The sequence below is a fragment of the Arachis hypogaea genome, chromosome 3 (genome assembly GCF_003086295.3).
Source record: "Arachis hypogaea cultivar Tifrunner chromosome 3, arahy.Tifrunner.gnm2.J5K5, whole genome shotgun sequence".
Taxonomy (NCBI): domain Eukaryota; kingdom Viridiplantae; phylum Streptophyta; class Magnoliopsida; order Fabales; family Fabaceae; genus Arachis; species Arachis hypogaea.
In genome coordinates this window covers 67,017,360-67,033,613 of record NC_092038.1, presented here as the reverse complement: position 1 = coordinate 67,033,613, position 16,254 = coordinate 67,017,360, and positions in this window count along the sequence as shown.

Genomic DNA, 16,254 nt, shown 5'->3' with positions numbered 1-16,254 from the left:
AAGTAACAAACCTTACGCGAGTAAGGGTCGATCCCACGGAGATTGTTGGTATGAAGCAAGCTATGGTCATCTTGTAAATCTCAGTCAGGTAGATTCAAATGGTTATAGATGATTTATGAATAAAACATAAAGATAAAGATAGAGATACTTATGTAATTCATTAGTGAGAATTTCAGATAAGCGTATGGAGATGCTTTGTCCCTTTCGTCTCTCTGCTTTCCTACTGTCTTCATCTAATCCTTCTTACTCCTTTCCATGGCAAGCTGTATGTAGGGTTTCACCGTTGTCAGTGGCTACCTCTCATCCTCTCAGTGAAAATGTTCAACGCACCCAGCACGGCACGGCTATTCAGCTGTCGGTTCTCGATCATGTCGGAATAGAATCCAGTGATTCTTTTGCGTCTGTCACTAACGCCCCACAATCGCGAGTTTGAAGCTCATCACAGTCATTCAATCATTGAATCCTACTCAGAATACCATAGACAAGGTTTAGACCTTCCGGATTCTCTTGAATGCCACCATCAATTCTAACTTATACCACGAAGATTCCGATTAAGGGATCCAAGAGATATCCACTCAATCCAAGGTAGAACGGAGGTGGTTGTCAGGCACACGTTCATAGGTGAGAATGATGATGAGTGTCACGGATCATCACATTCATCAAGTTGAAGAACAAGTGATATCTTAGAACAAGAATAAGCCGAATTGAATAGAAGAACAATAGTAATTGCATTAATACTCGAGGTACAGTAGAGCTCCACACCTTAATCTATGGTGTGTAGAAACTCCACCGTTGAAAATACATAAGAACAAGGTCTAGGCATGGCCGAATGGCCAGCCTCCCAATGATCTAAGAACTAGGCGTCCAAAGATGATCAAAAGATCTAAATTGATCCAAAGATGAAAATACAATAGTAAAAGGTCCTATTTGTAGAGAACTAGTAGCCTAGGGTTTACAAAGATAAGTAAATTACATAAAAATCCACTTCCGGGCCCACTTGGTGTGTGCTTGGGCTGAGCATTGAAGCATTTTCGTGTAGAGACTCTTCTTGGAGTTAAACGCCAGCTTTTGTGCCAGTTTGGGCATTTAACTCCCATTCTTGTGCCAGTTCCGGCATTTAACGCTGGGCAGTTTTGAGCTGATTTGGAACGCCGGTTTGGGCTATCAAATCTCGGGCAAAGTATGGACTATTATATATTGCTAGAAAGCCGAGGATGTCTAATTTCCAACGCCGTTGAGAGCGCACCAATTGGGATTCTGTAGCTCCAGAAAATCCACTTTGAGTGCAGGGAGGTCAGAATCCAATAGCATCTGCAGTCCTTTTCAGCCTCTGAATCAGATTTTTGCTCAAGTCCCTCAATTTCAGCCAGAAAATACCTGAAATCACAGAAAAACACACAAACTCATAGTAAAGTCCAGAAAAGTGAATTTTAACTAAAAACTAATAGAAATATACTAAAAACTAACTAAAACACACTAAAAACATATTAAAAACAATGCCAAAAAGCGTACAAATTATCCGCTCATCAGATTCATAGCTTAGCTTAGTTTTACTTGTACACTTCACTTCGTCTTCTTTCATCTCTTGTACTTTTCTCTATGCTATGGGTAGCTAAACTCCCTCTCATTGGGAGAGAGAGCTCTGTTGTACTTGATGGATTAATATAGTGAATTTCATCTTCTCTTCATCTTATCTTTGTTTTGCTAGAAGGAATTTCATTCTTCATGCTTAGTGTTCAATCATCTTGGGAAAGAGGTTGAATGCAAAATCGGTTTCATGGGAACCTTGGAAAAGAAAACATGAAACTATGCTTGAAATCCCTTCTCACACTTGAGTAGATCTGGGTTTTGGGATTGGATATGGTGACATGAAATTCACCCACTATTTGGATCTATGAGGATATGTGGTATAATCAGAGACCAAGTATATCTCTCTTCGTGAGTAATTAGACTAAGGAATTGGCTGATTATCAAGATTTGAGAGATTAAATCACCAAGGGATTGGGGTTTAATCAATCAAGATTGCCAAGAGGTCACTGAGTTGCATGATTGAAGATGAGATGATCTGAATTTATTCCAAAGAGAGTAACATCTCCTAATCCCAATACCTATTCTTATCTTTCCTATTCTTTATAGCTTTCCTTTAATTTCTGCTATTGCCCATTCTCTATTTACAATTCAGTCATTTGTGTTCCAATACTTTACATTCTTGTCATTTACTTTTCTGCACTTTATTGCTTTCTTTTACTTTTAAGTCATTTACATTTCTGTTATTTAAAATTCTGTACTCAACAATCTCTATTGATTAGCTTGACTAAAATTACCCATTAACTAAAATTGTTCAATCAATCAATCTCTGTGGGACTCGACCCCACTCTATTGTGGGTTATTATTTGACGATAATTTGGTGCACTTGCCAAAGAATGGATTCATTATATAGTGAGTGAATTCTAGTCATCATTGGGGCTGACTGGGTGAGGGATTCCAATGGAATGCCAAGGTTTCTTAAAAGAGGAAACCTCACCCCGGATGCCAAAGGATGGTATGAGATCATCAGGAGATCCATCTTACCCAGCATAAACACTTCAGAAGTCAACATCAAGAGAGCTACTATGCTACATTGCATCATGATGGTAGGAGAGATTAAAGTTCATGAGCTCATAGCCAAGAACATCAAAAGCTTTCTGAGAAGAGTTCCCTTGAATCTTGGCTCTACTACCCTAGCACCATCATTCGTCTATGCATAAAGGCTAGGGTGGCACTAGAAGATGCAAATCCTATTTGGTTACACTCGGGCAGGCCAATCACTATTGAGAGAATGACTTATGTCATGGCTGCCTAACAACAAAGAAGACCACAAAAGAGGAAAAGAAGGGAAGAACCACAAGAAGAGGAGCACCAAGAAGAAGAGCAACAAGAGGAGCAACAAACTCCATCACCTGTCACTATGGACATGAGTCAAATCCATAGCGCTATTGAGGGCTTATGCCAACAATACATGAAGACTCAAGAAAAACAAGAGGAGTTCTAGCTGAGAATGATGGATCAACAAAGATACTTTCAATCAAGATTACTGGATCAGTAAAGGGAACAGTCTGCTCAATTCCAAGAATCCTTCAACAAAATATCCCAACAACAAAGCTCGGCAAGAAACATACCTCCAAAACTTATGTCACTAGAAAAATCTATATCATACAGCTGGAGAGGCCAGGCACTTAGACAGAGTTGAATTTGATATAGACATTCAAGCCAAGCTCAGCTACCTAACTGCCAGCATGTCTGTATTGAATCGAGAGATCAAACCATATCAACAGGTCACTCAACTAGGAGAAACACAAATGGCAAGAGCTAAAAGAAATGAAGAAAAAATGAAGCAAAGATTGATAAGTGCCAGACTTTGGGAAGAGGAATATGATCCAGGAAAACAATAAGAGGAAACAAGAAGGAAAAAGAAACAAGAACCAAAAAAGAAAGGGGAGTCAAGCAAAGAAAAACAACCCAAAGAGTGAAAGGTGGTGCTGCTCCTTGATCATCAAATTTAATAAGGAAGAGCTTGTTTCCAAAATTCTTCTACTATTTGAGTTTACTTTAAATTTAAGTCATTTGAATTCTGTTTGTTTGCTTTCTTTGATTGCCAGTGTCATTTAAGTGTGCTAGTCTAAGTGCTTGTTTAATTTTCATCTTGCTTAAATGTATGCTTTGTCCCCTTTTAATTGAATAAAAGAAAATATTTTGAAACAGAAAGAGTAATAGTCCAAGTTGGTAGGAAATAGAATAAGGTTAAGTGGTGGTTCATGTTTGATTGTTTAGCAATTCACAAATAAAGATGAAGGGTCGAATGTCCCTTTTAAGCATGAACTTAGTTACTGTATGTGAAACCTTACTGAATAAATGCCCTTGGAAGAAAGAAAGAGCAAGAAAGAAGGGAAGAAAAGCCAATGTTGGTGGCAAAGTTGGGCCACCAATGGCCAGCACCAACGTTGGCAACAAAAAGAAAAGAAATAAAGAATAAGCTAGGCACCAATAGCTTGAACCTTAAGACACATGCCTGTGGTGTTTTTGTACTAGGATCTGCTTCGATGATCAGGTTCTAAGGAGTGTTTTAACACTTGGTAACTTGGGTTAACTAACCCGGGATTATCAACCAAAAGTCCACTATCAAGAGCAACCTAGTTACAGGGCATTTAGTAACCCAAAGAGGTGCTGGGCATCAATGTCTTTAGGATGAACTATGAGCCAAGTGCCTGTGGTGTGTATGTGTAGAGGAGAGGCTTGAGTTAGTAAGTCTGAGGGGTGCTTCATCATCCAACACCTTGAGCCATCTGGGTCAGGAGTGTTGACTGAAAACTTATCTTAAAAGCCGCCTCAACACAGAACACTAAGCCACAAATAAAGAATAAGTGTCTAAGAAAAAGAAAACCAAAAATCAAACACCAAGGATCAATGAATAACAAGGTTTCATAGCAGCACCTTAGTTAGCACTTAAAGGGACATCTCAAACCTGGAAACCAATAAGAGTTGAGCTTCAAATATATCCTACATGAAACCCCAGGAACAAAGATTAATTGCTTTCCAATAAAGACCTGTATTCCTCTTTATTTTCATCCATTCTTCTCATGTTTTACTGCTTGCTTGGGGACAAGTAAGATTTAAGTTTGGTATTGTGATGCCTAGGCATCTTAGGCTAGTTTCACAAGCCTTTTTCATCTGTTTTCATTAGGTTTCATGCACTTTCTTGAGCAATAAGTAAGTATTTGGATGAGAATTTCATGCATATCTTGATTCAATCAAACATGGGTAATTATGTGCATTTTCATGAGATTTATGCAAAATTTGCTTAATGTTATGAATGATGCAAAAATCTTTTGATTATAGCAAGACTTTGATGCATTTGTTTGGTTGATGATAGCTGGTGCACGAAATTGCAATCACACTTTTGCAATCCCGCACAACTAACCAGCAAGTGCACTGGGTCGTCCAAGTAATACCTTACGTGAGTAAGGGTTGATCCCACGGAGATTGTCGGCTTGAAGCAAGCTATGGTTATCTTGTAAATCTTAGTCAGGATATCAAAAATTATCAGGATTGATTGTGAAGAGTAAAAGAACATGAAATAAGTACTTGTTTTGCAGTAATGGAGGATAGGTTGAGGTTTTGGAGATGCTCTATCTTCTGAATCTCTGTTTTCCTACTGTCTTCTTCTTCAAGCACGCAAGGCTCCTTCCATGGCAAGCTGTATGCAAGGGTTTCACCGTTGTCAGTGGCTACCTCCCATCCTCTCAGTGGAAATGTTCAACACACCCTGTCACGGCACGGCTATCCATCTGTCGGTTCTCGATCAGGCCGGAATAGAATCCAGTGATTCTTTTGCGTCAGTCACTAACGCCCCACCTTCAGGAGTTTGAAGCTCGTCACAGTCATTCAGTCATTGAATCCTACTCAGAATACCACAGACAAGGTTTAGACCTTCCGGATTCTCTTGAATGTCGCCATCAGTTCTAGCTTATACCACGAAGATTCCGGTTAAAGAATCCAAGAGATATCTACTTAATCTAAGGTAGAACGGAGGTGGTTGTCAGGCACACGTTCATAGTTGAGAATGATGATGATTGTCACGGATCATCACATTCATCCGATTTAAGAACAAGTGATATCTTAGAACGGAAGCAAGCATGATTGAATGAAAAACAGTAGTGATTGCATTAATCCATCAAGACACAGCAGAGCTCCTCACCCCCAACCATGGGGTTTAGAGACTCATGCTGTGGAAGGTACACAAAGAAACGTGGAAAGTGTCATGAGGTACAGATACAATGTCAAAAGATCCTATTAATAGTAAACTAGTAACCTAGGGTATACAGAAATGAGTAAATGACGTAAAAATCCACTTCTGGGTCCTCTTAGTGTGTGCTTGGGCTGAGCAATGAAGCATTTTCGTGTAGAGACCTTTTCTGGAGTTAAACACCAGCTTTTATGCTAGTTTGGGCGTTTAACTCCAAGTTTTATGCCAGTTCCAGCGTTAAACGCTGGAATTTCTTAAGCTGATTTGCCATGCCGGTTTGGGCCATCAAATCTCGGGTAAAGTATAGACTATTATACATTTCTGGAAAGCCCAGGATGTCTACTTTCCAATGCCGTTGAGAACGCGCCAATTGGGCTTCTGTAGCTCCAGAAAATCCACTTCGAGTGCAGGGAGGTCAGAATCCAACAGCATCTGCAGTCCTTTTCAGTCTCTGAATCAGATTTTTGCTCAGGACCCTCAATTTCAGCCAGAAAATACCTGAAATCACAGAAAAACATACAAACTCATAGTAAAGTCCAGAAAAGTGAATTTTAACTAAAAACTAATAAAAATATACTAAAAACTAACTAGATTATACTAAAAACATACTAAAAACAATGCCAAAAAGCGTATAAATTATCCGCTCATCAATGGCTGGAAGCAACCAACAAAAGCCTATGAAAAGGATGAGGCAAGCAACGTTGGGGAAGAGGACCATGCAATGTTGGTGGCCAAAGTTGGCTCACCAACGTTGCAAGGCAATGTTCCAAGGCTCAGGTGCAACGTTGGTGGCAAAAGTTGGCTCACCAACGTTGCTGGCAACGTTTTGAAAAGAAAGGAGCAAACGTTGGAGGGAATGTTGGTGAACCAACATTACCCCCAACGTCCACGATAAAATCTCAAAATTGGAGCTGGAAGAATTGCCTTGTGTGCGTACGCACAGTATTGTGTGCGTATGATAAACCATTATTTTATGATTTATATTGTGTTTAATTGAGTGATTTTATCAAGTCTTCACCCACTTATTCATATAATTTGCATGTATTTACAATTCCTTCCTGAAAATGTTCCATGATTGAAAACTTGCTTCATAAAGACCTTTTAATTGTATATTTTTATTTTCCTTTGTACCATTCGATGCCGTGATCTGTGTGTTAAGTGTTTCAGGCTTCATAGGGAAGGAATGGCATAAGGAATGGAGAGGAAGTTTACAAAAATAGAAGGAACACAAGGAATTGAGGAGATGACCAGCAAGAAGTGACTCAGGCGCATAGCTCACGCGACCGTGCGAAATGGAGGAAATCACAGTGACGCGCTCGCATGCCTGACGCAACCGCATGGATTGGAAGCTGCACGAGTGATGCGAATGCGTGGACGACACACACGCGTGGCACGGGAAACGCTGAGTGATGCGAATGCATGGACGACGCGGTCGCGTGACGTGCGTGATCTGCAGAATTACAGAAGTCACTGGCGTAGATTCTGGGCCGCGTTTTAACCCAGTTTTCAGCCCAGAAACACATATTAGATCCAGGGAACATGCAGAGACAAAGGGAACAATTTATTCCGCATAATTTCTAGTTTTTAGATCTGATTCTACTCCTCCCCTAGGTCTCTCTTTTTACATTCATAATTTAGGATTAGAAGATTTTTTTTGGCTTTGGCTTTTGACAAGAGTCTACCTCCAGAACTGGTCATTCTATTTTATTTATCTACTTTTCATTTACTCTTCCATATTCTTAAATTGTCCAGAGTTGACATTGGATTATTTTTAGAGTTCATTAATACAAGACTATTTTTACTTTTAATTAATCTCTTTGATTATTGTTTATTATGCCTTTTTTTTTATTTTCCCCATTAATTTTGTGAAGTCTACATTTATGATGATGGAGTAGTTCCCCAACTTGATTGGGAATTAATTAAAAGGAGAACCTTGAGTTGGAATACTCAAGAGTTCAATTGTAATTGGTTCATTGTTGGTTGGCTTGTTAGTCACTAACTCTAATCCTTCTCAAGGGAGAGGATTAGGACTTGTGAATAGAAGTTGTCTTTTAATTTGACTTTCCTTTATTCGTTGAGGGTTGACTAAATGAAAACAATGACTAATTATTAATTGATCTTGACAAAATTCCAACAAGGATAGAACTTCCAATTAATCTTCTCCCGGTCAAGATTTTTATTTAAATCATATAAATTCTCTAATTTAATTTTCTGTTCATCAAACTCAAAACCCATTTGGAAAACCTCTTATTGATAAAATGGAAAATTTTCCTACAACTCGTTGGGAGACGACCTGGGACTCATACTCCTAGTATTTTATTTCTAAATTTTGTGACAACTATTTTCTAAATTGATAAGTGGATTTTCGCTGGTTAAGAACTGTACTTACAACGCCATTTTTCTAATTAATTCTTAATCTGCCAATTTCCACCTACGTTAGCGTACGCACAAGAAGAAAAATTGCAAGTGTGCGCATGCACAGTGGTGTGTGCTTACGCACAAGGGTGCCAACGTTGGAGGGAACGTTGGTGAACTAACGTTTTCACCAACGTTACCTCCAACATCTTTGATAAATCTCAAAGTTGGAGCTGGAGAAAGTGTAAGTGTGCGCACGCACAAGTAGACGAACGTTGGTGCACCAACATTGACTCAAATGTTAGTGGCAACGCTCAAGTATTATTTTCGCAATGTTTGACTCAACGTTTTCATACAAACTTTATTACCAACGTTCTCACAGACTCCACTACAATTGGGCACCCATGCAAAGTATGAATGTTAGTTTGCCATCGTTCTCCTTAACGTCACTAAGAGCCACTTTAACTTGCTTCAACAAAGGCCAAAGCCCAATCCAAAGACTTGAAGACTGAATGAAGAAAGTGTATAAATAGCATAGAGTTTAAGTTAGAGAAAAGGCTGGGAAGCAGGGGATCCTATTGGGGCAACCCTGAAATCATTTTCTTTGTACTTTTCTTTTAGTTTATGTACTTTCTTTTCCTTTTCCTTTTCTGTTTGGATTGAGCAATGATGAACTAAACCCCATTTCATTGGGTTAGAGAGCTCTATTGTAACTTAATGGATCATTAATAGTTCCTATTCTTCTTCTTCTTTCCTTTCTCTTTGATTTGCTTGAAGGCTTTCGATCTTCACCCAATTGAGTAACTATCTTGGAAGAGAAGTTGCTCACACTTAGATTTCCTCTGAACTTTCGAAGTGGAATGAAGAAATCATACTAGAAATGCTTTCTCATATTGGACCGGATTGGGGTTTGGAAGGATATAGTGATATATAATCCTACTAATACTTTGATTTGGAAAAACATGTGGTATAATCAGTGATCGTACTTCATCTCTTTCCATGAGCAATTAGATCAAGGAATTGTGCAATTGTTCAAGTTTAGAGACATAGAATTACCAAGGAATTGGGATTCAATCACCTAAGATTGCCAAGAGATCAATGAGTTGCATGGATTGAGGAAGAGATGAGAATGAACTTGATCCAGAGAGTACAATATCTCCTGAACCCAATGAACATCGCATTTCTGATCTCTCCATTCTTTATATTTTGTTGTTTACATTAATATTTAATCATCCCCATTCCCATTTAATTTCCTGCAATTTACTTTCTGCACTTTACATTTTGCCATTTATTTTCCATTATTTACATTTCCTGCCAATTATGTTTCCCGCCATTTAAATTTCTGTAATTCTCAATTCAATTCTATTTAGTTCAACTAGAACATTCCTCCGATTAAATTTGCTCAACCCCCCTATGGGATTCGACTCACTCTACTGTGAGTTTTTACTTGACGACAATTCGGTATACTTGCCAAAGGAAATTTGTAGCGATACAGATTTTCGTGCATCAAAAGTAAAGAATTGAAATTTAAAACTTTTAAATTTAAAAAGAAGATAACATAAGTAAGTTTTTTAAAATTTAAAAATAAAGATAAGATAAAGATTTAAAAAGATTAAGAAAAGATAAGATTTAAATTTTAAAGATAGTAAAGATTTAAACACATTAGAAAATCAATTTTTTGAATCATTTTGTGATGAACTTGGAATTTCACATAACTTCTCTTGCCAAAGAACACCCCAATAAAAATGGTGTTGTGGAGACAAGAAAAAGAAGTCTTTAAGAAATTGCTAGGGCCATGTTTTGTGAATGTTAAGTTCCTAAGTTTCTATAGGTTGAAGCCGTGAATACGGCATGCTACATCTTGAATAGAACAATCATTAGAAAATTTTTTAAGAAAATTCCTTATGAGTTGTGGAAAGGAACCCCACCAAATTTGATCCACTACAAGAAAAAAGGCCTATGGCCACTCTTTTTTCTTGCCACGCTTCAAAAGTGTGGCCAAAAGTGGTCAATGGCCAAGGGTGGCGGTAGATTAGAGATTTGGCCACTTTTTTTGTCACGCTTCAAAAGCGTGGCGAAAAGGATCAATAGCCACGCTTTTATAAGGGTGGCAATTGATTAGAGAAACGGCCACGTTTTTTTCTGCCACGCTTGAAAAGCGTGTCCATAGAGAGAAACAAGGACGTTTTAAAAGTGTGGCGACAGGATTTCATTACAGCCACGCTTACAAAACGTGGCCATATCCTGATACTCTTTTGGCACGCTTTAAAAGCGTGGCCAAAAGGTTTTTTTTCTGCCACGCTTGAAAAGCGTGGCCATAGAGAGCTACAGGGACCATTGAATCGGACAGAGAACCGACCGGTTTAAAAGAAACTGTGTCATTTTGGCCAAATTTGCTTACTTTCCTCTTGGTTCTAAAGCTCCTTCTTTTCTTTCTCCCTTTCTCCCTCCGTTTCTTTCATTCACAGAAACTCAGCAAAAAAACCCTAGCACTCTAAGCCTACACCACCGCCGCCGCAAGGAGTGGCATACTGATGTCGTCCATCCGTCTATCTAGCTTCCCTCGTGCTCCAAGTCTTCAACCCCCGTTCGCTGTCACCGATCGCAGCTGCTTCCTCGGGCTCGGTGTCCGTCGTCTTTGTCTGCTCAACCGCGCTTCTGACGCCATTGGTTGCCGTTAACGTTCGCATCTTCGTTCAGCCATCATCTTCGTTCATGTTCTTCGTCGTTCAAATTTGCTCGGCGTTCACCGTTCGCGTTCACTCGCCGTTCACCGTTCGTGTTCACTTGCCATTCACCGTTCAGGTTAGCATTTGTCTGGAAGCCACGTTGCCCTGCTTCAAACTATGCGACCAACCCATGCGCTCCACCTAGCCGTCGACCTGCTCTCTTTTGTCGCCGTCGTGAGTTCCCTAAACCCACCGCCAGACAATACACTCACACAAGACCAATACTCTGCTTGAAACTCTGCAACTTCTTATTTCTATTACAATAAGTAACTATTTGATTTGGCAGTGGTTTGGATTTTTTTCATAGACTGAATTAAAGTATACAATAGTTTTGTTCTTTTCTCTATCACATTGATACTAAGCTTTGAATTCTCTTATTTTGTTTCAAGTTTATCGCACTCAACATGTTTGATGAAATGCTTTAACCATATTTCGGGTTGGTTCATTTCTAGCTTTTAGAAACTTAGTAAGTTGATTGCATGTAAAATTAGAATAATTGGATCTTAGTAATTAGGAAATTTTAGCTGCACAAATAGCATTTTTGTAGAAAACATATTAGCATGATGATTCCACTTGCATTAGTGTTCTTCTAGTAAATTTTAACTGTTAGTGTGAACTTGTTAATTTGCTAATTGTTCTTGTGTTGTTGTTCTGTTGTTCTTCTGTTATTTTTATTTTATTTTTTTTGTTGTGGTTTTCTATTTTTGAACCTGTTAAGTTGATAATTTGCTAAATTATTGGGCTGTCGTTGTTTTAATTTGCTAAATTGTTAGGTTTTTGTGATTTAATTTGTTGGATTTTCTATTTAGGTCTTGTTCTTGTTTATTTGCTAAATTGTTGTTGTGTATTTATTGTTGTCTTTGAGATTCTTACTGGATATTGGTGATCATTGATTTATTATATGCTTCATGTTTTCATTGTTTTCTTCTTCTGAAGGAAAAAGAATTATGTTTTCATTGTTTTGTTGATTATTTGTTTTGTTTTAGAAATTATTTTTTTGTGATCAATGCTCAAACTCTAAATGCTGTTCTGTTGGTTTTGCAGTGTTTGTTTTGGTGTTGAATTCTGGACTTGTGATTGCTGTTTATTGTATTTTTTTCATTGTCCAAAATAGATACTGTGAAAGTGTTACTGTTTCATTAATTTTTCTTGGTTTGTTGTTGCTGAGTGCTGCTCTGCTTGGAAATGTGTCGCGGGGTTAGTGCCGGTGGTGGTCAAAGCTCTTTGGGCTATCTCTTTGGCAGTGGAGAAACCGCGGCCGCAAGCAATATCCAAAGAGCAACCAATCAAGGTCAGCTGCAAATGGTGGACATACTCCTTCTAATGTGCATGCTGCATCACCATCCGAGAAGCAAATTCTGGCCGGAATTCCAGGGACTCTTACCAACAATTACCACCGGGCCGAAGGACAGAACTGCGGGAATTTTCTCACAGTACACCCCTTGTCAACTTTTTATTAAATTCTTTTCAATTGGACTGCATAATTTACTTCACAGTAGAGTTTGTTAGCCTTGAAAGTTCTAGAATACTTGACAGTTTTGTGTTATAATAGATAGGATTGAAAATTTCTTATTGTTCATTTTATTCTCAGCATCATATATATGTCTCAGCCAGTCTCATAAGTTAGAACATTGGAATCAATATTATTCATCTACTTATATAGACTTTATTTGTTTGTAAACATGTTCCCAACAAGTTCCAGTTTCAATTGACTACTTGTTTTTTAATAAAACCATCCTCCTTGAGCCATATCATGTGTACATTGAAACTTACATTCTAGACTTGATGAGGAAAAAAATCAGCTTTGGAAAAATCATCTTTGGAAAAATCAGCTTTGAAAAAATCAGTTTCAATTCTGTATGCATGCACCTTTTGTTTGCCAAAGAGAGCGCATATAGGATGAAGCGCTCTTATTTTTATTTTGAATATCTATTCATTTTCATCTCTACTCCTTCTTTTTCTGAACCTGGGGTTTTATTCATAGGTGGAGGAACCAAAGTTCTTGTTCGAAGCCAAGACTGTTCAGAGAATGGAGCTTCTTGTGTTGTCTACACTCCAATGGAGGATGAACCCTGTCACCCCAATTTCCTTCTTTGAACACATTGTTAGAAGGATTGGTTTGAAGACCCTTTTGCATTGGGAGTTCTTATGGAGGTGCCAGCGTGTTCTTCTTTCTGTCATTCCCAGTAAGCATTTATTTATGCTACACCATTTTCTATTAATTATATACACATTTATATACTTATTATCATTGTATTCAGATTCAAGGTACGTGGGTGATCTCCCTTCTACATTGGCTGCTGCTACCATGATCCATGTTATTAAAGAGATTGAACCATTAAATGCAATGGAATACATAAATCAACTCATGGGGTTACTCAAGACTAGTGAGGTTTGTGTTCTTAGTTAAGTTCAATTATTAATTTGTCAAATATAACTAAGGATTTGGTGAGTAATTGGGGAATCAGAAATGGTTGGTAACAAAAAAATATTAGCCAAAACATGGTAGGTTTCTTTGGCATATATATCTGGAATTTTGATATTCAAATGAACTGTATCATGTTCTTAATTTTACACATTGCTGCTAAAACATTTGAAATTTAATGAGGTTTGAGTGGAACATGGATATGATATTGAGTAGAAAGATGAATTGTAGTTTTTAAGTTTAACTTTGTTTCTTTTTTCTTACTATCATCTGCCAATGTTATCCCATGTTTGTGCAGAATAAGATCCAGATATTAGAGATTGTTAACAGATAATTACTTTTAGGTTATTTGAACAAAGAACAAGATGGAGACTTGGCATTACAGATGAAGATCAATGTATGATACTCTTGGATTTTCCAATGTGAGTTAATTAAAATTTATAAAAACTGAATGTGACTATAATTTATACTTCTTTTTCAATTTGCTAAAGTTATTTTCTATTAAGCTTTTCGTTTGTGCTTGATATATGTTGGATGAAACTTTGTTTTTATAATAAAAAACCAAGTTGTATAACAAACTTAACTAACTTAAATATTTGTATCTGTTTTCGCCATCTTTTGTAGGTAAAAAAGTTCACAAATGTTTCTGAAACAATTATGTATGATCTAAGGGAAGGAAGTTTAAGAGGGCTAGAGAAAGGAGGAACAGCAAAAGGCTTACGATTTAAGTTGTATTGTTTTTGTATTTTTTTTTAGTAGTTTTGGAATTTGAACTTGAGAATTATTTTGTATTTGAGTATTAGTTTTCAATGTATAAAACAATTATAGCAAAAATTATATGTCACTAATTATTATTTGATTTGTTTTGTAATAAAAATTGCATATTATATTTATAAGTTTGGTAATAAAAAAGAACTGAAAATTTTATATTTTGTATAGACGAAGGTAAAAGTCAGAAAAATGATTTTTTTTTAATTTTATAAGGCTATTGCCACCCTTTTAAAGCGTGGCCATATCTCTACCTAAAAGCGTGGCCATATCTCTCTCTATCGTCACGCTTCAAAAGCGTGGCCATATCTCTCTATTGCCACGCTTTGAAAGCGTGGCCATATCTCTCTATTTTCACGCTTCAAAAGCGTGGCCATATCTCCTATATGGCCACGCTTTTAAAGCGTGACCATATCTCCCACATACGGCCACGCTTTAACGGGTGGCCATTTGTAAAAAGCGTGGCGATAGGTCACCAAAAGTGTGGCGATAGAGCAACCACCACGCTTAAAGAGGCCACACTTTCAAAAGCGTGGCGGTAGCTCAAAAAGCGTGGCGAAAAGCTATTTTCTTGTAGTGTGAAATACTTTCATTTTTTTGGATGTAAATGATTTGTTTTAAATAATAAATATAATTTAGGAAAATTTAATCCAAAGGCTTATGAAGGTGTTTTTGTTGGTTACTCTACAATAAACATGGCCTATAGAGTATATCTTCAAGATTCTAGAGTTATTGAGGAATCCATACATGTTTTCTTTTGTGATTCTATTTCCACTCCAAGTATTCTGGAAGACTGTGATGCAGGCAATCAAGTGGAGGACAACAAAAGTGAAGTCCAAAATCAAGAAAAAGGTGAATCTGGGCAACCTGATCCTGAATCAGCTGCTGCAAATGATTTTGTAGGAGACAATCTCATTTTATCTCCTGCAACTGTTGAAATTCCTGAGAATACTAGCACCAATGAACTACCTCAAGCTAAAACTATTTTAAAATTTCCAAGACCTCATGAGTGAAGATTTTTAAAGAACTATCCACAAGAGTTCATCATAAAAGATCCCTCACAAAGTGCTACCACAAGATCATCCTCTAGAAGAGCCAGGGAAGAAAATAATTTGGCTTTTCCTTCTCAAATTAAACTCTAAAATGTAAATGAAGCTCTTGGTAATCCTTCTTAAGTCAAATCCATGGAGGAAGAGTTGCATTAATTTGAGAATAATCAAGTGTGGACTCTTGTACCCAAACCAATTGGGAAGAAGGTGACGGGCACCAAGTGGATTTTTATGAACAAATTGAGTGAAGATGGAAGCATAGCAAGGAACAAAGAAATGGTAGCTCAAGGATATGATCAAGAGGAAGGAATAGATTTTGATGAAAGCTTTGCACCAGTGGCCCGAATGGAAGCTATAAGGCTTCTTCTTGCATATGCTACCCATTGTGGTTTTAAGCTTTCCCAAATGGATGTTAAATACACATTTTTGAATGGTATAATTGATAGAGAAGTGTATGTGGTACAACCTCCTAGTTTTGAGAATAAAGAACTTCCAAACCATATTTTCAAGCTTTCTAAAGCACTTTATGGTTTAATACAAGCTCCAAGAGCTTGGTTTGAAAGACTTAGTTCCTTTCTTTTTAAAAAAGCTTTTCAAAGAGGCACCACCGACACTACTCTTTTTATTAAAAACTCTCATGATTCTTTCATCTTAGTGAAAATTTATGTTGATGATATAATTTTTGGTTCAGCCAATGAGTCCCTTTGTATTGAGTTTGGTAAACTCATGACTAGTAAATTTGATATAAGCATGATGGGTGAACTTAACTTTTTTCTTGGCCTTCAAATAAAACAAACTTCAAATGGAATTTTTGTAGATCAAGAGAAGTATGCCAAGGAACTAGTTAAGAAATTTGGATTGGAAAATTCCAAACCCATGGACACTCCAATGCATCCAAACTCACGGTTAGAAAAGGATGAAACTGGGAAAGATGTTTATAAAATAAGGTATAGAGGAATGATAAGTTCACTTTTATATCTTACATCCTCTAGAATGGACATTGTGCAAAGTATTGGAGTTTGTTCAAGATTTTAACAAACCAAAAGAATCACATCTTTCTGTAGTTAAAAGAATCATTAGATATGTACATGGTACATCCAACTTTGGTTTATGGTATGCTAGGTCTGGTGATTTTTCTGGAGATAG